The 24,474-nt window shown below is 40.0% G+C and overlaps 1 long non-coding RNA gene across 1 annotated transcript in view; it reads right to left on the minus strand.

Moving 5' to 3' along the window:
• LOC113610237 (uncharacterized) overlaps positions 1-24,474 on the minus strand; it is a 35,725-nt gene that overhangs the window by 5,053 nt on the left and 6,198 nt on the right. Inside the window, exon 2 of the long non-coding RNA XR_003429010.1 lies at positions 15,870-15,970. This is a non-coding gene — a long non-coding RNA (uncharacterized LOC113610237). The remainder of the gene's footprint in view (positions 1-15,869; positions 15,971-24,474) is intronic.

Genomic DNA, 24,474 nt, shown 5'->3' on the forward strand with positions numbered 1-24,474 from the left:
TTTTTTTTTTTAACATCTTTATTGGGGTATAATTGCTTTACAATGGTGTGTTAGTTTCTGCTTTATAACAAAGTGAATCAGTCATACATAAACATATGTTCCCATATGTCTTCCCTCTTGCGTCTCCCTCCCTCCCACCCTCCCTATTCCACCCCTCCAGGCGGTCACAAAGCACCGAGCTGATCTCCCTGTGCCATGCGGCTGCTTCCCACTAGCTATCTACCTTACTACGTTTGTTAGTGTGTATATGCCCATGACTCTCTCTCGCCCTGTCACAGCTCACCCTTCCCCCTCCCCATAACCTCAAGTCCGTTCTCTAGGAGGTCTGCGTCTTTATTCCTGCTTTACCACTAGGTTCTTCATGACATTTTTTTTTCTTAAATTCCATATATATGTGTTAGCATACGGTATTTGTCTTTTTCTTTCTGACTTACTTCACTCTGTATGACAGACTCTAGGTCTATCCACCTCATTACAAATAGCTCAATTTCGTTTCTTTTTATGGCTGAGTAATATTCCATTGTATATATGTGTCACATCTTCTTTATCCATTCATCCGATGATGGGCACTTAGGTTGTTTCCATCTCCGGGCTATTGTAAATAGAGCTGCAATGAACATTTTGGTACATGACTCTTTTTGAATTTTGGTTTTCTCAGGGTATATGCCCAGTAGTGGGATTGCTGGCTCATATGGTAGTTCTATTTGTAGTTTTTAAGGAACCTCCATACTGTTCTCCATAGTGGCTGAACCAATTCACATTCCCACCAGCAGTGCAAGAGGGTTCCCTTTTCTCCACACCCTCTCCAGCATTTATTGTTTCTAGATTTTTTGATGATGGCCATTCTGACTGGTGTGAGATGATATCTCATTGTAGTTTTGATTTGCATTTCTCTAATGATTAATGATGTTGAGCATTCTTTCATGTGTTTGTTGGCAGTCTGTATATCTTCTTTGGAGAAATGTCTATTTAGGTCTTCTGCCCATTTTTGGATTGGGTTGTTTGTTTTCTTGTTATTGAGCTGCATGAGCTGCTTGTAAATTTTGGAGATTAATCCTTTGTCGGTTGCTTCATTTGCAAATATTTTCTCCCATTCTGAGGGTTGTCTTTTGGTCTTGTTTCTGGTTTCCTTTGCTGTGCAAAAGCTTTGAAGTTTCATTAGGTCCCATTTGTTTATTTTTGTTTTTATTTCCATTACTCTAGGAGGTGGGTCAGAAAGGATCTTGCTGTGATTTATGTCATAGAGTGTTCTGCCTATGTTTTCCTCTAAGAGTTGATAGTTTCTGGCCTTACATTTAGGTCTTTAATCCATTTTGAGCTTATTTTTGTGTATGGTGTTAGGGAGTGATCTAATCTCATACTTTTACATGTACCTGTCCAGTTTTCCCAGCACCACTTATTGAAGAGGCTGTCCTTTCTCCACTGTACATTACTGCCACCTTTATCAAAGATAAGGTGTCCATATGTGCATGGGTTTATCTCTGGGCTTTCTATCCTGTTCCATTGATCTATCTTTCTGTTTTTGTGCCAGTACCATACCGTCTTAATAACTGTAGCTTTGTAGTATAGTCTGAAGTCAGGGAGCCTGATTCCTCCAGTTCCTTCTTTCGTTCTCAAGATTGCTTTGGCTATTCGGGGTCTTTTGTGTTTCGATACAAATTGCAAAATTTTTTGTTCTAGTTCTGTGAAAAATGCCAGTGGTAGTTTGATAGGGATTGCATTGAATTTGTAGATTGCTTTGGGTAGTAGAGTCATTTTCACAATGTTGATTCTTCCAATCCAAGAACATGGTATATCTCTCCATCTATTTGTATCATCTTTAATTTCTTTCATCAGTGTCTTATAATTTTCTGCATACAGGTCTTTTGTCTCCTTAGGTAGGTTTATTCCTAGATATTTTATTCTTTTTGTTGCAATGGTAAATGGGAGTGTTTTCTTGATTTCACTTTCAGATATTTCATCATTAGTATATAGGAATGACAGAGATTTCTGTGCATTAATTTTGTATCCTGCCACTTTACCAAATTCATTGATTAGCTCTAGTAGTTTTCTGGTAGCATCTTTAGGCTTCTCTATGTATAGGATCATGTCATCTGCAAACAGTGACAGCTTTACTTCTTCTATTCCGATTTGGATTCCTTTTATTTCCTTTTCTTCTCTGATTGCTGTGGCTAAAACTTCCAAAACTATGTTGAATAAGAGTGGTGAGAGTGGGCAACCTTGTCTTGTTCCTGATCTTAGTGGAAATGCTTTCAGTTTTTCACCATTGAGGATGATGTTTGCTGTGGGCTTGTCATATATGGCCTTTATTATGTTGAGGAAAGTTCCCTCTATGCCTACTTTCTGCAGGGTTTTTATCATAAATGGGTGTTGAATTTTGTCAAAAGCTTTCTCTGCATCTATTGAGATGATCATATGGTTTTTCTCCTTCAATTTGTTAATATGGTTTATCACATTGATAGATTTGCGTATATTGAAGAATCCTTGCATTCCTGGAATAAACCCCACTTGATCATGGTGTATGATCCTTTTAATGCGCTGTTGGATTCTGTTTGCTAGTATTTTGTTGAGGATTTTTGCATCTATGTTCATCAGTGATATTGGCCTGTAGTTTTCTTTCTTTGTGACATCCTTGTCTGCTTTTGGTATCAAGGTGATGGTGGCCTCGTAGAAGGAGTTTGGGAGTGTTCCTCCCTCTGCTATATTTTGGAAGAGTTTGAGAAGGATAGGTGTTACCTCTTCTCTAAATGTTTGATAGAATTCACCTATGAAGCCATCTGGTCCTGGTCTTTTCTTTGTTGGAAGATTTTTAATCACAGTTTCCATTTCAGTGCTTGTGATTGGTCTGTTCATATTTTCTATTTCTTCCTGATTCAGTCTTGGCAGGTTGTGCATTTCTAAGAATTTGTCCATTTCTTCCAGATTGTCCATTTTATTGGCATAGAGTTGCTTGTAGTAATCTCTCATGATCTCTTTTATTTCTGCAGTGTCAGTTGTTACCTCTCCTTTTTCATTTCTAATTCTATTGATTTGAGTCTTCTCCCTTTTTTTCTTGATGAGTCTGGCTAGTGGTTTACCTATTTTGTTTGTCTTCTCAAAGAACCAGCTTTTAGTTTTATTGATCTTTGCTATTGTTTCCTTCATTTCTTTTTCATTTATTTCTGATCTGATTTTTATGCTTTCTTTCCTTCTGCTAGCTTTGGGGTTTTTTTGTTCTTTCTCTAATTGCTTGAGGTGCAAGGTTAGGTTGTTTATTCGAGATGTTTCCTGCTTCTTAAGGTGGGCTTGTATTGCTATAAACTTCCTCCTTAGAACTGCTTTTGCTGCATCCCACAGGTTTTGGGTCGTTGTGTCTCCATTGTCATTTGTTTCTAGGTATTTTTTGATTCCTCTTTGATTTCTTCAGTGATCACTTCATTATTAAGTAGTGTATTGTTTAGCCTCCATGTGTTTGTATTTTGTACAGATCTTTTCCTGTAATTGATATCTAGTCTCATGGCGTTGTGGTCAGAAAAGATACTTGATACAATTTCAATTTTCTTAAATTTACCAAGGCTTGATTTGTGACCTAAGATATGATCTATCCTGGAGAATGTTCCATGAGCACTTGAGAAAAATGTGTATTCTGTTGTTTTTGGATGGAGTGTCCTATAAATATCAATTAAGTCCATCTTGTTTAATGTATCATTTAAAGCTTGTGTTTCCTTATTTATTTTCATTTTGGATGATCTGTCCATGGGTGAAAGTGGGGTGTTTAAGTCCCCTACTATGAATGTGTTACTGTCGATTTCCCCTTTTATGGTTGTTAGTATTTGACTTATGTATTGAGGTGCTCCTATGTTGGGTGCATAAATATTTACAATTGTTATATCTTCTTCTTGGATCGATCTCTTGATCATTATGTAGTGTCCTTCTTTGTCTCTTTTAATAGTTCTTATTTTAAAGTCTATTTTGTCTGATATGAGAATTGCTACTCCAGCTTTCTTTTGGTTTCCATTTGCATGGAATATCTTTTTCCATCCCCTTACTTTCAGTCTGTATGTGTCTCTAGGTCTGAAGTGGGTCTCTTGTAGCCAGCATATATAAGGGTCTTGTTTTTGTATCCATTCAGCTAATCTGTGTCTTTTGGTGGGAGCATTTAGTCCATTTACATTTAAGGTAATTATCGATATGTATGTTCCTATTCCCATTTTCTAAATTGTTTTGGGTTCTTTATTGTAGGTCTTTTCCTTCTCTTGTGTTTCTTGCCTAGAGAAGATCCTTTAGCATTTTTTGTAAAGCTGGTTTGGTGGTGCTGAACTCTCTCAGCTTTTGCTTGTCTGTAAAGGTTTTAATTTCTCCATCAAATCTGAATGACATCCTTGCTGGGTAGAGTAGTCTTGGCTGCAGGTTTTTCTCCTTCATCACTTTCAGTATGTCCTGCCACTCCCTTCTGGCTTGTAGGGTTTCTGCTGAGAGATCAGCTGTTAACCTTATGGGGATTCCCTTGTGTATTATTTGTTGTTTTTCCCTTGCTGCTTTTAATATGCTTTCTTTGTATTTAATTTTTGACAGTTTGATTAATATGTGTCTTGGCGTATTTCTCCTTGTATTTATCCTGTATGGGACTCTCTGGGCTTCCTGGACTTAACTATTTCCTTTCCCATATTAGGGAAGTTTTCAACTATAATCTCTTCAAATATTTTCTCAGTCCCTTTCTTTTTCTCTTTTTCTTCTGGAACCCCTATAATTCGAATGTTGGTGCGTTTAATGTTGTCCCAGAGGTCTCTGAGACTGTCCTCAGTTCTTTTCATTCCTTTTTCTTTATTCTGCTCTGCAGTAGTTATTTCCACTATTTTATCTTCCAGGTCACTTATCCGTTCTTCTGCCTCAGTTATTCTGCTATTGATCCCATCTAGAGTACTTTTAATTTCATTTATTGTGTTGTTCATCGTTGCTTGTTTCATCTTTAGTTCTTCTAGATCCTTGTTAACTGATTCTTGCATTTTGTCCATTCTATTGTCCATTCTATCTCCAAGATTTTGGATCAACCTTACTATCATTATTCTGAATTCTTTTTCAGGTAGACTGCCTATTTCCTCTTCATTTGTTAGGTCTGGTGCATTTTTATCTTGCTCCTTTAACTGCTGTGTGTTTTTCTGTCTTCTCATTTTGCTTATCTTACTGTGTTTGGGGTCTCCTTTTTGCAGGCTGCAGGTTCGTAGTTCCTCCTGTTTTTGATGTCTGTCTCCAGTGGCTAAGGTTGGTTCAGTGGGTTGTGTAGGCTTCCTGGTGGAGGGGACTAGTGCCTGTGTTGTGGTGGATGAGGCTGGATCTTGTCTCTCTAGTGGGCAGGTTCACGTCTGGTGGTGTGTTTTGGGGTGTCTGTGGCCTTATTATGATTTTAGGCAGCCTCTCTGCTAATGGGTGGGGTTGTGTTCCTGTTTTGCTAGTTGTTTGGCATAGGTTTTCCAGCACTGTGGCTTGCTGGTCGTTGAGTGAAGCTGGGTGTTGGTGTTAAGATGGAGGTCTCTGGGAGATTTTCACCATTTGATATTATGTGGAGCTGGGAGGTCTCTTGTTGACCAGTGTCCTGAAGTTGGCTCTCCTACCTCAGAGGCAGAGCCCTGCCTCCTGGCTGGAGCACCAAGAGCTTTTCATCCATAAGGCTCAGGATAAAAGGGAGAAAAAATAGAGGGAATTAGTAGAAGTATGAGGAAAGAAAGAAGGAAAGGAGGGTAGTGTTGCAAGGTTTTTAATCACAGTTTCAATTTCAGTGCTTGTGATTGGTCTGTTCATATTTTCTATTTCTTCCTGGATCAGTCTCGGCAGGTTGTGTATTTCGAAGAATTTGTTCATTTCTTCCAGGTTGTCCATTTTATTGGCATAAGGTTTCTTGTAGTAATCTCTCATCATCTTTTTATTTCTGCAGTGTCAGTTCTTACTTCTCCATTTTCATTTCATATTCTATGATTCGAGTCTTCTCCCTATTTTTCTTGATGAGTCCGGCTAATGGTTTATCAATTTTGTTTATCTTCTCAAAGAACCAGCTTTAGTTTTATTGGTCTTTGTTATCATTTCCTTCATTTCTTTTTCATTTATTTCTGATCTGATCTTTATGATTTCTTTCCTTCTGCTAACTTTGGGGTTTTTTTTTGTTCTTTTTTCTCTAATTGCTTTAGATGCAAGGTTAGGTTGTTTATTTGAGATGTTTCCTGTTTCTTAAGGTAGGATTGTATTGCTATAAACTTCCCTCTTAGAACTGCTTTTGCTGCATCCCATGTGTATTGTGTCATCATGTCTCCATTGTCATTTGTTTCTAGGTATTTTTTGATTTCCTCTTTGATTTCTTCAGTGATCACTTCGTTATTAAGTAGTGTATTGTTTAGCCTCCATGTGTTTGTATTTTTTACAGATCTTTTCCTGTAATTGATATCTAGTCTCATGGCGTTGTGGTCAGAAAAGATACTTGATATGATTTCAATTTTCTTAAATTTACCAAGGCTACATTTTTAACCCAATATATGATCTATCCTGGAGAATGTTCCATGAGCACCTTTGGAAAATGTTTATTCTGTTGTTTTTGGATGAAATGTCCTGTAAATATCAATTAAGTCCATCTTGTTTAATGTATCATTTAAAACTTGTGTTTCCTTATTTATTTTCCTTTTGGATGATCTGTCCATTGGTGAAAGTGGGGTGTTAAAGTCCCCTACTATGAATGTGTTACTGTCGATTTCCCCTTTTATGGCTGTTAGTATTTGCCTTATGTATTGAGGTGCTCCTATGTTGGGTGCATAAATATTTACAATTGTTATATGTTCTTCTTGGATAGATCCCTTCATCATTATGTAGTGTCCTTCTTTGTCTCTTGTAATAGTCTTTATTTTAAAGTCTATTTTGTCTGATATGAGAATTGCCACTCCAGCTTTCTTCTGATTTCCGTATTCATGGAACATCTTTTTCCATCTCCTCACTTTCAGTTTGTATGTGTCCTTAGGTCTGAAGTAGGTCTCTTGTAGACAGCATATATATGGGTCTTCTTTTTGTACGCTCAGCCAGTCTGTGTCTTTTGGTGGGAGCATTTACATTTAAGGTAATTATCGATATGTATGTTCCTATTCCCATTTTCTTCATTGTTTTGGGTTTGTTATTGTAGGTCTTTTCCTTCTCTTGTTTTCTTGCCTAGAGAAGTTCCCTTAGCATTTGTTGTAAAGCTGGTTTGGTGGTGCTGAACTCTCTCAGCTTTTGCTTGTCTGTAAAGGTTTTAACTTCTCCATCAAATGTGAATGAGAGGGGCTTCCCTGGTGGCACAGTGGTTGAGCATCCAGCTGCCAATGCAGGGGACACAGGTTTGTGCCCCGGTCCGGGAAGGTCCCACACTCTGTGGAGCAGCTGGGCCCGTGAGCCATGGCTGCTTTACATGCATGTTTGGAGTCTGTGCTCCACAATGGGAGAGGCCACAACAGTGCGAGGCCCATGTACTGCAAAAAAAATAAATAAATAAAAATAAATCTGAATGAGATCCTTGTTGGGTAGAGTAATCTTTGTTGTAGGTTTTTCTCCTTCATCACTTTAAATATGTCCTGCCACTCCCTTCTGTCTTGCAGAGTTTCTGCTGAAAGATCAGCTGTTAACCTTATGGGGATTCCCTTGTGTGTTATTTGATGTTTTTCCCTTGCTGCTTTCAATATGTTTTCTTTGTATTTAATTTTTGATAGTTTGATTAGTATGTGTCTTGGCATGTTTCTCCTTGGATTTACCCTGTATGGGACTCTCTGTGCTTCCTGTACTTGATTAACTATTTCCTTTCCCATATTAGGGAAGTTTTCAACCATAATCTCTTCAAATAATTTCTCAGTCCCTTTCTTTTTCCCCTTTCTTTTTCTCTTCTTCTTCTGGGACCCCTATAATTCGAATGTTGGTGCATTTGATGTTGTCCCAGAGGTCTCTGAGACTGTCCTCAGTTCTTTTCATTCTTTTTTCTTTACTCTGCTCTACAGTAGTTATTTCCACTATTTTATCTTCCAGGTCACTTATCCTTTCTTCTGCCTCAGTTATTCTGCTATTAATCCCATCTAGATTATTTTAAATTTCATTTATTGTGTTGTTGATCATTGCTTGTTTCCTCTTTAGCTCTTCTAGGTCCTTGTTAAATGTTTCTTGCATTGTCTCTATTCTATTTCCAAGATTTTGGATCATCTTTACTATCATTATTCTGAATTCTTGTTTAGGTAGACTGCCTGTTTCCTCTTCATTTGTTAGGTCTCGTTGGTTTTTACCTTGCTCCTTCATCTTCTGTGTGTTTTTCTGTCTTCTCATTTTGCTTATGTTACTGTGTTTGGGTTCTCCTTTTTGCAGGCTGCAGGTTCGTAGCTTCCGTTGCTTTCGGTGTCTGTCCCCAGTGGCTAAGGTTGGTTCAGTGGGTTGTGTAGGTCTCCTGGTTGAGGGGACTAGTGCCTGTGCTCTGGTGGATGAGGGTGGATCTTGTCTCTCTGGTGGGCAGGTCCACGTCTGGTGGTGTGTTTTGGCGTGTCTGTGGCCTTATTATGATTTTAGGCAGCCTCTCTGCTAATGGTTGGGGTTTTGTTCCTGTCTTGCTAGTTGTTTGGCATAGGGTGTGCAGCACTGTAGCTTGCTGGTTGTTGAGTGAAGCTGGGTCTTGGTGTTGAGATGGAGATACCTGGGAGATTTTCGCCATTTGATATTACTTGGAGCATGGAGGTCTCTTGTGAACCAGTGTCCTGAAATTGGCTCTCCCACCTCAGAGGCACAGCCCTGATGCCTGGCTGGAGCACCAAGAGCCTGTCCACATGGCTCAGAATAAAAGGGAGGAAAAATAGAAGGAAAGAAAGAAAGAAAGAGGATAAAATAAAATAAAGTAAGATAAAATAAAATAGTTACAAAAATAAAAGTAATTATTAAGAAAACAAATATTTTTAAGTAAAAAGAAAAAAACCCCAGACAGTCAGAACCGTAGGACAAATGGTGAAAGCAAAGCCATACAGACAAAATCTCACACAGTAGCATACACATACACACTCACAAAAAGTGGAAAAGAGGAGAAAATAATATATCTTGCTCCCAAAGTCAACCTCTTCAATTTGGGATGATTCATTCGTTGTCTATTCAGGTATTCCACAGATTCAGCGTACTTCAAGTTGATTGTGGAGCTTTAATCTGCTGCTTCTGAGGCTGCTGGGAGAAATTTCCCTTTCTCTTCTTTGTTCACAGAGCGCCCATGTTTCAGCTTTGGATTTGGCCCTGCGTCTGCGTGTAGCCCACCTGAGGGCATCTGTTCTTCACTCAGACAGGATGGGGTTAAAGGAGCGTCTGATTCGGTGGTTCTGACTCAGGCTGGCGGGAGGGTGGGGTACAGATGTAGGGTGAGCCTGTGGCGGCAGAGCCCGGCATGACCTTGCACCAGCCTGAGGTGTGCACTGTGTGTTCTCCCGGGGAACTTGTCCCTGGATCACAGGACCCTGGCAGTGGCGGGCTGCACAGGCTCCCCAGAGAGGAGGTGCAGATAGTGAACTGTGCTCGCACACAGACTTCTTGGTGGCGGCAGCAGCAGCCTGTGTCTCATGCCCGTTCCTGGGATCTGCGCTGATAGCCGCAGCTTGCGCCTGTCTCTGGAGCTCCTTTAAGCAGCGCTCTTAATCCCCTCTCCTCGCGCACCAGGAAACAAAGAGGCAAGAAAATGTCTCTTGTCTCTTCGGCAGCTCCAGACTTCTCCCAGACTCCCTCCAGGCTAGTCGTGGTGCACTAACCCCTTCAGGCTGTGTTCCCGCTGCCAGTACTCTCCCAGCATCAGACCAAAGTCTGAGCCTCAGCTCCCAGCTCCGCCCATCCCCGTGGGTGAACAGAGAAGCCTCTCGGGCTGGTGAGTGCTGGTCGGCACCGATTCTCTGTGCGGCAATCTCCCCGCTTTGCCCTCCTCACCACTGTTGCTGCGCTCTCCTCCATGGCTCTGAAGCTTCCCCCCTCCGCCACCCGCAGTCTCTGCCCATGAAGGGGCTTCTAGTGTGTGGAAACCTTTCCTCCTTCACAGCTCCCTCCCACTGGTGCAGGTCCAGTCCCTATTCTTTTGTCTCCTTTTTTTCTTTTTTCTTTTGCCCTACCCAGGTACGTGGGGAATTTCTTGCCTTTTGGGAGGTCTGAGGTCTTCTGCCAGCAATCAGTGGGGGTTCTATAGGAGCAGGTCCACGTGTAGATGTATTTCTGATGTATCTGTTGGGAGGAAGGTGATCTCCATGTCTTACTCTTCCACGATCTTCTCCAGCAGACCCCATCTTATTTTTGATGAAAACAGATGTCAACTCACTGAAGGCAGAGTTAGGATGCTAACATCCTGTCTTTTAAAATAGTTGCTTTTAGATATTTTCCACATATCTGTCTCCATGGAAACTGGATAAGGCCACCACCAGCCAAAAGTAAGCAGTTTCCCATTTAAAGTCACTTGTTGGTTGTCAGAAGAGATCTGGCTCTGCAATTCAGGGTGCTACCACAGCTTAAGTCTGCAGGAATTTAGTAAATAAATATGTGAACAAGAAGGGTTTTTTGTTTGTTTGTCCGTTCAGTTTTACTTTCAGAAGTTTTCCTTTGCAATTACGGAACAGAAAAAATTGACCTTGGTCTTTAAGCTTTGGTAAATATGTGAGAGTAATGTTTAGACTTGTATTTATCTCCTTTATTTGAAAGGCAGTGACTTTGTTTAGCACTGTAATTTAAGGTTCCCCAAAGAGGAATCATTCCTCACTATGAGCAATGTCATAAACTTTAAAGTATTCTGGAAATACATTTTTACAACCACCATGGTTATATCTTAACTTGTAGCAAGGAATTCCATCTTGCCAAAAGTATGAAATCATTTGTTATGCTGGCAGTGTAAGAACATAATAATAAGGTGTTTATAATAGTTTCATTCTTGCTTTATAATACTTTGAACTCCAATAAAGAAACAAAATACATCCATTTCAAAAGTTTTTTAATATAAAAATTAGCAGGACATGCATATGGAAATTATATTTAAATTTCAAAGGATATTTTCTTTCAATTTAGTAGTGAATCATTAAGGTAACCAACAAGCTATTTGAAGTTATTTCCATAGCACTGAAGTTAAGAATTCTTCTCCATGTATCTATATCAGTATTTAAATGGAAATGTAATTTTGAATATCTTTACTCGATAGAGATATGGAAGATTACATTTTGACTTATTAACCAATTTTCTCCCCCATCCTATGTTCTTATGCCCCTTCACCCACTTTCATTTAATCAGGTAGACAGTTCTGCAGGATTGCCTAAAGGAAAGGTTGACAGAAGAAAATGGAGAAAAGGGTAATCAGTTTTAGACTCTTGAGCCTTCAAAAGGCTGGCCCTCAGGGTAACTGAAAAGAATATCAGATTTGGTTAAAAAATTTTTAAACCCCCCAAAATAACCCAAATATGATAGATAAGAGCCAGGCTACTCTCCAGGCTGGGCAGAAGTCAAAGGGGAAACAGTGAGAAGTTAGAGGTGGGCAGGTCCCAAATAAGTCCCTTGTTGAGCCCCCAGGCTAACTGTGCCAGCTGTAAGTTTGTTTACTCTCAGCTCCAAATCCACCTTCATTGCCCTGCTTGTGACACTGGAACATATATCCCTTGTCAGCTGGCTGGATGTTCAGCTCTCTCTGCAGAGGGCACTAGTGGAGGATGGAGCCTGTCTTTCTGGTTCCAGTGATGCTCCTGCCTTGCCTTAGTTTGGCAGCAGTGAATGGTCAGTAGGAATGGGGACCCCCAGCTGTGCTCACCCCCAGCCAGATTCAGTGCCACCAACCCTGCAGGCAGCTTTCCAGAGAGTTCCATGGAGCAGCACCTACCAGTGGGCAGCCTCCCCTGGTCCCAGAGAGGGCAGTTCCTAGTGGGCAATTCCCAGCACACCACTCTTACATGCTGATTTCCAGCAAGTCTACAGCACAGTACCTCAGGACATTTCTCTGGCTTTCCAGTGAGGTCTGGACCTCAGCCCAGGATGAGGGTGTCCTCTTCTATTTTGTTCCTTTCTTGGGTGCTCTGCCTCAGTCCTATAAGTAGTGACTTCCCTATCTGCTCTTCTTATAGTCTTTAGATTTCTCTTCCCCTCCTCAGTAGATAATACCCTATTATTAGTAGTAATTCTTAAACAATTCTTTTTTTTTTTGCGGTACTCGGGCCTCTCACTGTTGTGGCCTCTCCCGTTGTGGAGCACAGGCTCCGGGCACGCAGGCTTAGTGGCCATGGCTCACGGGCCCAGCCACTCTGCAGCACGTGGGACCCTCCCAGACCAGGGCATGAACCCGTGTCCCCTGCTTCGGCAGGCAGACTCCCAACCACTGCGCCACCAGGGAAGCCCTTAAACAATTCTTTATGTGAAACCTTCCCTGTTGAAATCAGTTTGGTTTCTGTCCCCTGAATAGACCCTCACTGAAACAGATTTGGTTCCAGGAATGTCCAGGAGAAGCCATAGAGATGGCATTTGGAAATTGATTTGACTGTATCCTTGGAACCGAGCCCACTGTTGGGTTGTTTGCCAATAGGACAGAGGATGATAGTAATCCATGGCATGCAGTGGCCTCACAGTTAGTCAGTTGTCACCTGGATGAAGAGCCAACTGAAGCGAGTACCCTGGAAGCTTGAGTGGCTGCTACACTTGACTGTCAGGCAGTATGAAGACCACGAGGATGGTGGGGTGGGTGGGTCCTTTAGATGCACTGGGGCACTTACAGAGAGACATGACAAGCCTGGGTCCTTTAACTCTCAGCTCAATTCATAGTCTAAGAGCCAGAAAGATTCCATGTCAGCCATAATAGAATGTATTTCTTGCTACCACAGCACTGGTATGGCTGATAATCAAACACAAATCTAATTGATCAGGTTGCTGAATTACAATGTCAGCTGAATGTACATTTCACAAAGTTTCTCATGCAAAAGTTAGAAAAAAAGATTAGGATAATAAAACTCCAAGTAGGGACATGTTGTTGGCCCCAGATAAAACTGACAGTCTTGAAACTCAACTCACTCTGAGCCATCATTGCCAGTGGAAGTAGCTTGAAACCCTGCATCTGAGAAGATAAGACTTCTTTTGCTTCAAAACTCTACACTAACCTCACCTAGGACAGATGAGGGGTAATATCTTAAAAAGGGATGCTCATTCCTCTTAAGACCCACAACAGTGAGCTTTAAGTCAGCAACAAGGGTCATATCTCAGTATGATCCAGGGGAACTGGTACATTTCCCTATCTGCTCTTCATCAAAAGAATTGAATCAAAAGATTTTGCTATTCCATATCAGCAGCAACCCAGAGAACATGTGCAGGAGTGGATTCTAAGGGTGTCAGGCCAAGAAGGATGAAATATAGCACTATATCAAGCTGAATTCATTCAAATGTGTGTGCTTACTAGAGAGTCTAGATTTAGTATATTAGTTCATGCAGCTGGAGGTATACTAAAACCTGGACTCAATGGTGGCCTACATTTAATGAGGATAAAATGCCAGAGCTTCTCTTGCTTGTGGAGGAGGAAATTCAAAGGCTTGGAGAGACAGGAATGCTGGGATAGATTTACCATGGGTGACCTGCACACTCACTTCCCAATTTCATTTAGCAAGAACACTCAGAAGCCATTTCTTTTGATACCACACAGGACCCTGTGGGGCTCCTGGGCACAAAAGGCTTTCTGTGCCCCCCATTTCTTTGATTATAGGAAATAGGTTTCATTCAGCCTCCATGACCTTCCCTGAGTTCCAACTGGCAGATTTAAGCAGTTGCTAATTAGGGAAGGGAGGGGATGCAGAGACAAGGGAGGAGCAGTCAAGAGGAACAATAGTTCAGCCTTGGGGAAGGGGCCTGGGTCCCCATTAAGGGATACACACAATATCTTTGAGCTGTTTTGCAGATAGTGAAACACCCACCAGGTGGGAGAAGTTAACTGTATGCTGCCCACAAGCACGTAGACCGCAGACCGGTTGGAACCAGAAGGTTGATGATGCCGACTCCCAGTTACCTCGCCACCAACCACTCAGAAGAATGTCCACGAGCTAATGATGCCCGCTTTGAACCATTCCCATAAAACTCCTCACTACCCACTCCAGGTAGGGACACAGAGTTTTGACGGCATTAGCCTGCTGTGGCCCCCTTTGCCTGGCAAAGCAATAAAGCTATTCTTTTCTACTTCACCCAAAACTCTGTGTCCAAGATTTAATTCAGTGTCAGGGTACAGAGGCCAGGTTAGGCTTCACTTTCACTAAAGCAGTGAGAAACACATTGGAGAGGGGAGAACGAGCATCCTTGAAGACCTTACAGTTGCTCTCCTTTGTAGGCCAGATATGACACTGAAAGTACAAGGTTCCAGTGCGGATGATGTGATCCCAGAGAAGCAGAGGCCAAGAGGCAGCCCCTGACCACCAGTGACAAGTTGGGAGCATTTACCATAAAGGGTGGCAGGGATGTTTACTGTTAATGAGAATGCCTGGCCCACAGAGATCTCTGATGGTAGTTAATTGATCGGGGTGCTCTTGGGAAAGAAACATGTGGTCATCCTACTAGAGTATTCCTTAATCCATATAACAGAAAAGACACTCTAGTAACTCAAAAATGTGATTTGAGTTACTGTTGCCCTCAATTGAGAGTCACCACCTCTCAAATAGTTTCTAGACGTTGGTCAATTCAAAGACCAAATGCCCCTTAATTAGTGGGAAAGCTGGGGCTCCTTGAGGAAGGGCCCTGAAACATTGTTATACCTATGCAATAAATAAAATTTATAAAATAAATATAAAATAAATAAAATTTCCTCCAACCCTTCTCCAGAGAGCCCTGCAGCTATCTATTAGGGTGACTGCTCACAGAGAAGAAGGAAATACACAGGCTTTCAGGGAATACTGGACACCAGTCATAAACTGACTCTATTTCCTAGAGTCTTATAATGCCACCGTGGTACACTAATCAAAATGGTTTTTTTTTTGCTTGTTTGCTTCTTTGAGGGGGGAGGCATATTAGCCCAAGTTAGACTTATAATGGGCCCAGTTGTTCCACTGGCCTGGTGATATTTCTCTCTAGTACCTGAATATTTAATTGGAATTGCCACAATTGGCAACTGACAGAATCATCAGACTGGGTCTCTGAATCTTAGGGTGAGGGAATGTTTATATGTTTTGCTCATTGATATGTTTCAAGTGCCTAGAATAGTGGATGGTACATAGTAGGCATCTAGTAATTAAATGTTAAATGAAAAAATGAACAGATGAATGAACTACATATTAAGACATACAGCCTTAAACTTCAAAATAATAGTTACTTTCTTGTCCAAATATCTACACTTATTTATCTACAAGATTTGTTTTCTTATTAACAGTACCTAACTTTGGTAAATGACCATTCAACTTCCTTATCGTTAGAAAGATTTCTGTAAATAATTTGTAACCAGTGATTACTTCCCCAATGCCTAAGGGTCACTGAGATTTAGAAAAAGTTTTTAAAATCCTGAATTTTGTGTTTTCAGTTTTTTGAGAGGTCTTGGTTTTATCCCAGCCTCGTCAGGATTAGGGAACTACTTTCCTTTCTTTCCTGTAGCCCAGCTCTGTCCCCACTTTCACCCCCATATTAAAGGGCCATTTGTGTTGAAGTTTGTTTTTGGTTGGGCACTAGCAGTAAAAGAGCAGGTTAGGAGTCACAGGGAAAACCTGACTTATCTGCTTCTTTTAACCTATGACCTTCCCAGCTCTGCTGCTAAGCTAAGGTGTTCCCAAATATATGTAGTTGGAGAGAATAAGAACAAGCATCACTCGAACTGAAAGTTTCTCAAAGTAGTTCCTTACCAATATTAGCACCAAACTTGTACTTAAGATAAAAAGGAAATAAAAAGCTAGCACACTGACCTGAGTGATGTAGATGATTTTGTGCAGCTGGATTAAGATCTGCTGAATAGGATCACTGATCTGACGTACTTTCCTCTGGGACACAGCAATTCCTGCAGATGCTGTGGATGAAAAATTCTGCAGTTAATCAAGACCCTTTCCCCCTTCACAAGTGGTATTAAGTGGAAAATGGGGTAAAATTCTAAAAAAAATACTCTCATCCTACCAATTAGAAAATATGTAGAGACCTTGTTACACTTCAATATTTTATGATATGGGATGCACAATTCTTTCCTTCTACTTCTTAGACCTCTAAGTAACATAATAATGTTATCATTTGTAACATCTTAAAGACTGTTTATCACTTGGAAATTTTGCCTGCAATTACACCAGGCTGCCACAAGGTGTCAGTGGTGTCTTGGATACTGTGGCCATTGAAAAGTTGGGCTTCAGATATGTGCAGTTAAGAGATTATCACACTTAAAAATTTTAAATTCATTTGCCCTCAGTAGCAAATAAAACTAGTTTTATTAAAACTACTAAAATGCAAATAGTGAATAGGCAATCTTAAAGAGCAAACAAAAAAAACATAATTTGTAATAATTAAGGGTTTGAAAATTATGTTACTTCCCAACCCTTGATTATTACAAATTATAATTTTCACTGAGATTTCTCTTCAGGTCTAAATAAGACACATCTATAATTTATCCTGAATTCTCATCACAGAGCCACATCACTTTCACAGTTCTAGGCTAGCTTGGTATCAAACTGCATATAAGCTGCTTTCCCAGATTCACATGTCATAGCCACAAGTGGCCCATTCTTAACTTTGAGGAATGTAAAGCTATTTAAAGGAATGGCCTTGACCCCTGTATTAGCCACAAGGTCCCCTCTGCCTCTTCTCACCCTCAGATCCACACTAGAGAAAATAGAAGAGAGACTTCAGATATGTGGATGTATATTATTCTCTCTCCCACATTCCTGCTCTTTCCCTTCCTCCCAATAACATGTAGCATACTTTCTGAAATAACGTTTTTCTTGCCAATTTCTCTTTTAAAGAAAATTTCCAAAGTCCTTCTTTTCTTACCTCCAGACAATTTTGAGCACATGAAATTAAATGTGAATACAATAATTGCTTTAGCAACAGCTAAGATTTTGAAAAATGATTCTTATATAAATGCTTTCTGAGAAAGTTTGCATATTTTACCATAAAAACTTGTTTTCAAAACATTTATAGAGAAAATTTAATGTGGCCATTAAAAGATCCAACTTGTTTTATTATTAGCATACCAAAATGTATGTTTAGGACACAAACCACAAAAAAGAAAATAAATATAACATTGAAAGAAATATTATTTTCCTTATGGGTATCTTTACTGAGTTTGTTAAGAAATTCACACAAGAAATCATCTAGCTCTAGTTCATCTTCATTTAATACCCTGTTTAAATGTTTGCAATTTAAAGGATCTACCTCCTCTAGGAACTGTGTCTAACTCCTTTTAAGCAACAATTACTTGCCATTAAGATGAGGTTTAGTAAATTACCCTTAGGGTAAAAATGTGAAGGTAAATCAGAAAGAATTAAGGTAGCTCTGAAATAGAAAACAGAGAGCTGGAAGTATCTGCTCCAGCCTGAAGAGATGGCCAATAGTATATATGTCATATTTTCTACAGTGGTGCTTCTTTGCAGAAATAATTCTTAAAATGTAATTATTTGTTTGTCTAGACTGATATCCAAAACTAATGTGGCCAAGTTGATGTTGCTATAGGAAGACTAACTTTGTATTTTCTGAAACTGGATGGCTTTTGATCACACTTATGTTGATTACTTTATGTTTTTGGTATATGGACTTTCATTCATAGGTAATGAGTTAAAATCTCACAGCATGGCAGAGAGTTCTTAGATTTGTGATGACATTTTGAGTGGGATGTCTACCTTGCCACAAGAATGTATTCATCTGTGGCTAGATATAAAAACAGAGATAGTTAGCTAGAATGTGTGCCTTCTGAATTACTCAATATACAAAATTGCTTAAAATTATTTTCCTTAAGACCTTTGACCATAAGGTAAGTCCTTGAGTTTTGAAAATAGTTTTGGTTGCTTACTCGTTAAAAAATAAATCCTAAAATGTGTAATTACACATGCCCATCGTAAAACAAGCAAAGAAATGTAAAACAACCTAAGTATCACAGAAGAGACTTCGAGGGTCCCTGGAACCACCACCCATCAGCCACCTCCCCAGAAGAAACCTCTGATATCAGCTTGGTGTGTTGCCTTCCAGTTACTTTTCTATTTACGTACTTCAGTGTGTATCTTCAGAACAATATTTTTCAAACTGCAGTTGAGTCCTAAATCTGTTTAATGAGTCATGACCAGCATTTTGAAAAATGGAATGGAATGGCATGAAATGAAATAGAATAGGATATAAAAATTTCAAAGTGCATTGTATGTAGTAAGGATCCACCCAGTTGAGATATAAAATGTGTGTCTTACTAAGTGTCATTTCCAAAAAGACTTACTTCCAAAAAGACTTTGAAAGCTACTATTGTAGAAAATCTATAGTATTATCTCATGCTTTATTTCCCTCTTTTTAAATAAATGGTGACACATTATAAGACTGTTTTACAATGTTTATTCTCAGTCTGTCATGGAGATTCTTTTTTATCAACACACCCAGTTATAGCTTATTCTTTATGACCACTATTGAACAGTACTACATGTCCTGCATGCATTATAGTTTCTTAGTCACTTCCGTCTTGATGGGAACTTAGTTTTTTTTTCAATTTCTCATGATTATAAATGATGCTGCAGTGGGTATATATGTGCGTGCCTCACTGTGCATAGTACAAGAGGTCTTTAGGGTAAATAAGGAGAAATTAAATAGCTGGGCCCTTTGATACACATATTTCCTATTTTAACAAATACATTTTAAAGTGGCTGAATCAATTTGCACTCTGATCAGAAGAGAATCCATTTTTCTATATCGTGATCAACATTATAATCAAACTTTTCAATTTTGCCAAGCTGATTTTGTTTTATTTTTTGTTTATCTGAATGCTGACGAGGTTATTGTACTTCTTTGGTGATTTTCTGTTTGTGTCCCAAGCATTTTTTTCTTATTGATTTGTAAGTGCTCTTTACATTGTCTGACTACTAATTCTTTTATTGTATTTTACATGTTAAAAGTATTTTCACCTAATTTGTTACTTCTTTTCAATTTAAAGGGTGGACAAGTGGTTAGGAATCTATGCTCTCACTGCCAAGGGCCTGGGTTGGATCCTTGGTTGGAAAACTAAGATCCTGCAAGTTGGGGAGCATGGCAAAAAAAAAAAAAAAAAAAAAGCCATCATAGAAGCTGATCATATTCCAACGTCAGTCATATATAGTATGCCCATGATTCATATCTATATGGTTCCTACTGTGAAAGATAGAAAGCATTTGGTCTCATTAAAATTTAAATAAAATCAAAGTTTACATTGGAATACTTTATATTCATTTTATGGTTTTTATTAAAATAGTGAACTTAATTAGTGTTTTAAAACTTAGAAGGAAACTACAAAATTCATTATAAGAGGCAATTTACTTAGGGTGTAAAAAAAATTATATTTGCTAGCTTACTGTGTAGTTAGCATGACATTAAACAGCTACATTTCCCCTCTGTGGTGGTGGGTAGGAGGACCTGGAGGAGGTGTTGGCAAGGGTTTTACACATTTAGTCTCATGTGATCCTCACAACTATTCTGAATGGTAGTTGTTTCTATCCCCATTTTATAGATGACTGAAATTAACGAGATTGTAACCAAGACTGAAGAACTGGGACATGCAACAAGGTGGGCCCTAAACTCTACACTGACTTAGTCTCCTAACTTGTCACTGGGAGACCATGAAATTATGGACAATATAACATAATATAGATGCTCCTTCCCACACCTGAAATACCACTTTTTTCTTAAAAGGAGTTGCTACTTTTAACATGTTCTGACTATACCTTTGAACATTTAATGGATCAAATATTTTTGGAAAGCATGTACAAGTAATAAACTGGAAGCATTATGTCTTTGTAGCCTGTGCAGTGTACTATATCTGCTTTATTATCTCATGGCACATTACAATAGCCAAGTTAGTTGCCCATTACTCGTTCTTTGAGACTTGATTTACATCATATATCCAGTCTATTGAAACCACAATTCATAACACAAACTCTGAAACTGTTAATTACTACAAATTGAACAAAAGATGGATTATTCATGTTCCCCCAATTGACCATGATATAGTATCAACCTACTATTTTTCTGAATTCTTTCTGCTAAGAATCAGGAATTTTTGAACAACTGGAGAAGAGAAAGTATTGAGCAGGAGCTCCCTGAAAAAGTTAAAAAAATAGTTTCCTTTTATAAAGGGGGCTAAAACATACATGGCTTCTCCATATGGGACCAACTGCCCTGTTGAAAGACAACCTTTTAAATTTAAGTACAGTGAACAGATTTGCTCTGGTCTCTTTCCTCTACTTTTGTGAAAAGGAAATAAAGTAACTGAATTGTAGCTTAAATCTGCAAATTCTCAGCAATGAACCTCTGTGCCCAGTGCATAGAAGGCAGCAAAATTAGACAAAGAATGTTGTATTCACAAGGGGTTCATGGGAGGTCCATTTAGAGGGTCACGGTTGAAGGACAGAGAACTGATGCAAACATTTCATCTGAGAAGACCATGAAGAATGAATAGGCTTTCAGTAGACACAGGACATGGATTTGGTGTGAGGGAGGGTATATTTGAGTGGCAGCTTCTGAGTAGAAAAACAGTTTCAGCAAAGGACAGGAGTCAGCTAAGTGAGTGCCACATCTGGAGAACGGCAGAGTGTTCAGTTTTCCCTGTGTGCAGTACCATGAAAAGGTATAGTACTGGGTACATCTGCAGAGGGAGCCAGGGACCACAGCAGATGGTGATTTCAGGAAAGGTGATCTCATGAGAAGAGGCCTAGGGCCTAAGTCAGGCCCGGCATGGAGCAGCACATGGTGACTGTCTGTGGGGAGCAGGAGCCGAGGAGAGGCCGAAGCTTGGACCTGAGTTGTTAAATGACTCCCTCCGTGGGAGAGAGGGAAGTGAGAGAGAAGATGATGACCAGGAGGTGTGGGCATGGAATCTTTCCCAACACAGACCAATAGATGGTTCCACAATCAGGTAGAAATTATTAGGAAGAGACTCAAGGTTCTGGGTCTAGTCCCCCCACGGTCCAGCCCCTGGTAGAACTTCCGACAAGATGACAGGAAGCTGCAATAAAGCCTCAGCACCTTTCACCCCGAGTGACCAGTTTCCTTCCACTCCCTTTCATTCCAGCTTCAGAAACAAGCTGTTTAAATGCCAAAGAAGCAAGGCTGCTTTGAGGTCCTTCACTCTTGAATGCTGGCTGAATCACCTTTACATAATGCATCTCACATCTTGTTCAGGCTTAATTTGTGTGTGTGTGAGGATTAGAGTTTCATCCTATTCCAAATTCTCTCTGTCTTTATTTTTTTCAAAATATATAATCTCAGGATATTTAAAGTTGCCAATCCCCTTAAAATGACTACATAATACACATGGCAAGATGCTGTGTGAAGAATTCACTGTTGTATTATTTCCCACACTTACTTTTGACCTCATGAACCTCCTGTTATCAAGAAGCAGAGTGAGGCAAGCACTGCCCCAAGATGGGGAGGTAGAGAGGAACCAGGGAACAGAGAGGATACGTTCCTGGACTTTAAAAGCATTAGTCTAAGCAAAAGGCAGAGAGATTCACAGGACCTGTAGCTGAACAAACTCTTCTTCCTGCCCCTCCTGGATAAGATAAAACTTCTTTGAGGAGGAAGGACAAAGACATATGAGAAGGAAAGAAGGTCTCAGAAGAGATTCAAATTCCAGCTCACTTGGGCAAAGTCTTTGGTGGGGGCAGTGAGGAGGGCAGAGATGTTTGATAGAAGTCTCTACATTTGGGGATTCAAGAGTGGAAAGGCTGGGGGCACAGTTCCCACAGCGAGCTCTGAGAGGTCCTAGCCATGCAGATGTTCCCTGCACCATATGACCTGGGATGGAATGGGGCAGGAGAGACAGCTTCCTAGGGTGTCAGAGGCTCAGCCCCCAAGTCTCCAAACCCAGAGAGTGTGGAAGAGTAGGCTAACCTTCCCAGACCCCTGAGAAGGTGAGCTGACAGAGCAAAGAGCTTGCCCCACAGAAGTCCTGCCTTCATGTCAAGGGGACACAGACAGAAATGGGAACGTGTACTGGGAGCTGGAAGTCAGGGAGGGTTGTGCCCACTTCTCAGGACAGCAACGTGGAAGGGTGACCCCGACCCAGTACTCAGAGCAGATACCAGCACAGGCAGTCTCAAAGCCTCAGTACAATGATGCCAACTGAATCCTTGGAACAAAAATACCACTCAGGGAAGAAGAAGAAGAAAGAGGACTGCAATTCTGTTTGTCTGACTTTAAGCCTGATATGATAAAGAAATCACCAACACATTGAAATTTGCATTTAGGCTAATTGATTATGTTTTCTGAGATGTGGAATAGGGGCTTAATATAAAAATTAAGTTCAGTTTTGGGAAAATATAGAAAGTTAGACTTTTTTTCCCCTGAATTTGTGGCCTAAAAATAACATGCATTTGGCCTAGTCCATATAGCTTGGCCCTTATCCATTGACTTAGTTGTTCTTCTACTATGCTACAATCACTAACCAAGTCATATTGGCCCCCTTTATTCCTACTAGAGGGAACCTTTTTTTCTCTGAAAGTCAACTCTATTGAAGCTCAGAATTCTCAAGAAGAAAATATTGTGCTGTGAAAATACACTGTGTTCAGCACTATGTATGCAAAAGCTAACCAATCAAACTAAAAGGAACAGAAAGAAAAGATAGGAACCCTCTTCTCATTCAATTACCTGGACAAGAAAAATTTATCTCAATCATGGAAAACAGACAAAATAATCATTGCTTGATTCTCTGATATCATGTTACGACATTTTCTAATAGCTTTACTTGATTCTAATCTAATACTCTTAATCCACACCGATAAAGGTGAAGGCAGTTACAGTCCTGTAGAGTTAGTGGTTAACCTATAGAAATTGACATGTTGGTATGACTTTATAGGCCAATCAAGATGTTAATCACAAAAATGATATGCCTTTATTGCCCCACAGAAAATTTGCCAATCTTATGCTTAATTTAGTAATGTTGCTTCAGCTTTTCTTTACTATATATATACTTATTTTACTATATATATATATATATATATATATACTATATATACTTCCACAACTATAAAAATATACTTATACAACTATAAAAATCCCTGTCTCCAAATGGTCTTGAACAGGCTCTTCTGTCCTCCATCTGGTCCCATCATTAAGGGAATTTAAATAAAACTAGGATTATTGCTAAAAAATAACTTTAAGAATTGTGCTTTTTGGCTTCCCTCATGGCATGGTGGTTGAGAATCTGCCTGCCAATGCAGGGGACACAGGTTCGAGCCCTGGTCTGGGAAGATCCCATATGCCATGGAGCAACTAAGTCCTTGTGCCACAGCTACTGAGCCTGTGCTCTAGAGCCCGTGAGCCACAACTACTGAGCCCACATGTCACAACTACTGAAGCCCACGTGCCTAGAGCCTGTGTTCCACAGCAACAGAAGCCACCACAATGAGAAGCCTGTGCGCTGCAATGAAGAGTAGCTCCCACTTGCTGCAACTAGAGATAGCCCATGCACAGCAACAAAGACTGAACACAGCCAAAAATAAATAAAAAATAAATAAATTTTAAAAAATTGTGCTTTTTGACTCCAATGTGGTAAGAAACAATAAGTAGCTTCTTATAGATAAATAAGAAACTTATAAATAAATAAGTTTAAAAATTTTAATTAACATGTCATCTAAAACATCCCAAATAATCTATGGAATCCACAGTGAGGAATGTCAATTAACAATGAATGAGATCTCAGCTGTATTGGAGGGCAGGAAGGTGGTCCAACCAGAAGAGGCCTCTTGCCTGTTTCTCATTACTATTTACTCACCAGTCACCATCTGCAATACTCAAATTACTGTATGACAACAATTCAAAGGGTAGTTGTAAGCACTCTGAAACAACTTTTTTAAAATAATAAATAAATAAATAAATATTATTATTTTTGGCTGTGTTGGGTCTTAGCTGCTGCGCACAGGCTTTCTCTGGTTGTGGCGAACGGGGGCTACTCTTTGTTGCAGTGGGCGGGCTTCTCACTGCAGTGGCTTCTCTTGTTGTGGAGCATGGGATCTAGGTACACAGGCTTCAGTAGTTGCAGCACGCAGGCTCAGTAGTTGTGGCTCATGGGCTCTAGAGCACAGGCTCAATAGTTGTGGCTCACAGGGTCTAGAGCAAGGCTCAGTAGTTGTGGTCAATGGGCTTAGTTGCTCTGCAGCATGTGGGATCTTCCTGGACTAGGGTTTGAACCCATGTCCCCTGCATTGGCAGGTGGATTCTTAACCACTGCAGCACCAAGGAAGTCCTGAAACCACTTTTTGAATCTCAGTAATCATTAATAATGGCAATTTGGAATTTGAAAGCCCTGCTTTTCTACATTGACTCAATTATTTGTACACTAAGCTACAATCATCACCCAAGCCA

The sequence above is a fragment of the Aethalodelphis obliquidens genome, unplaced genomic scaffold, assembly GCF_003676395.1.
Source record: "Aethalodelphis obliquidens isolate GAN/ISIS:26980383/991018 unplaced genomic scaffold, ASM367639v1 scaffold62, whole genome shotgun sequence".
In the NCBI taxonomy this organism is placed as follows: domain Eukaryota; kingdom Metazoa; phylum Chordata; class Mammalia; order Artiodactyla; family Delphinidae; genus Aethalodelphis; species Aethalodelphis obliquidens.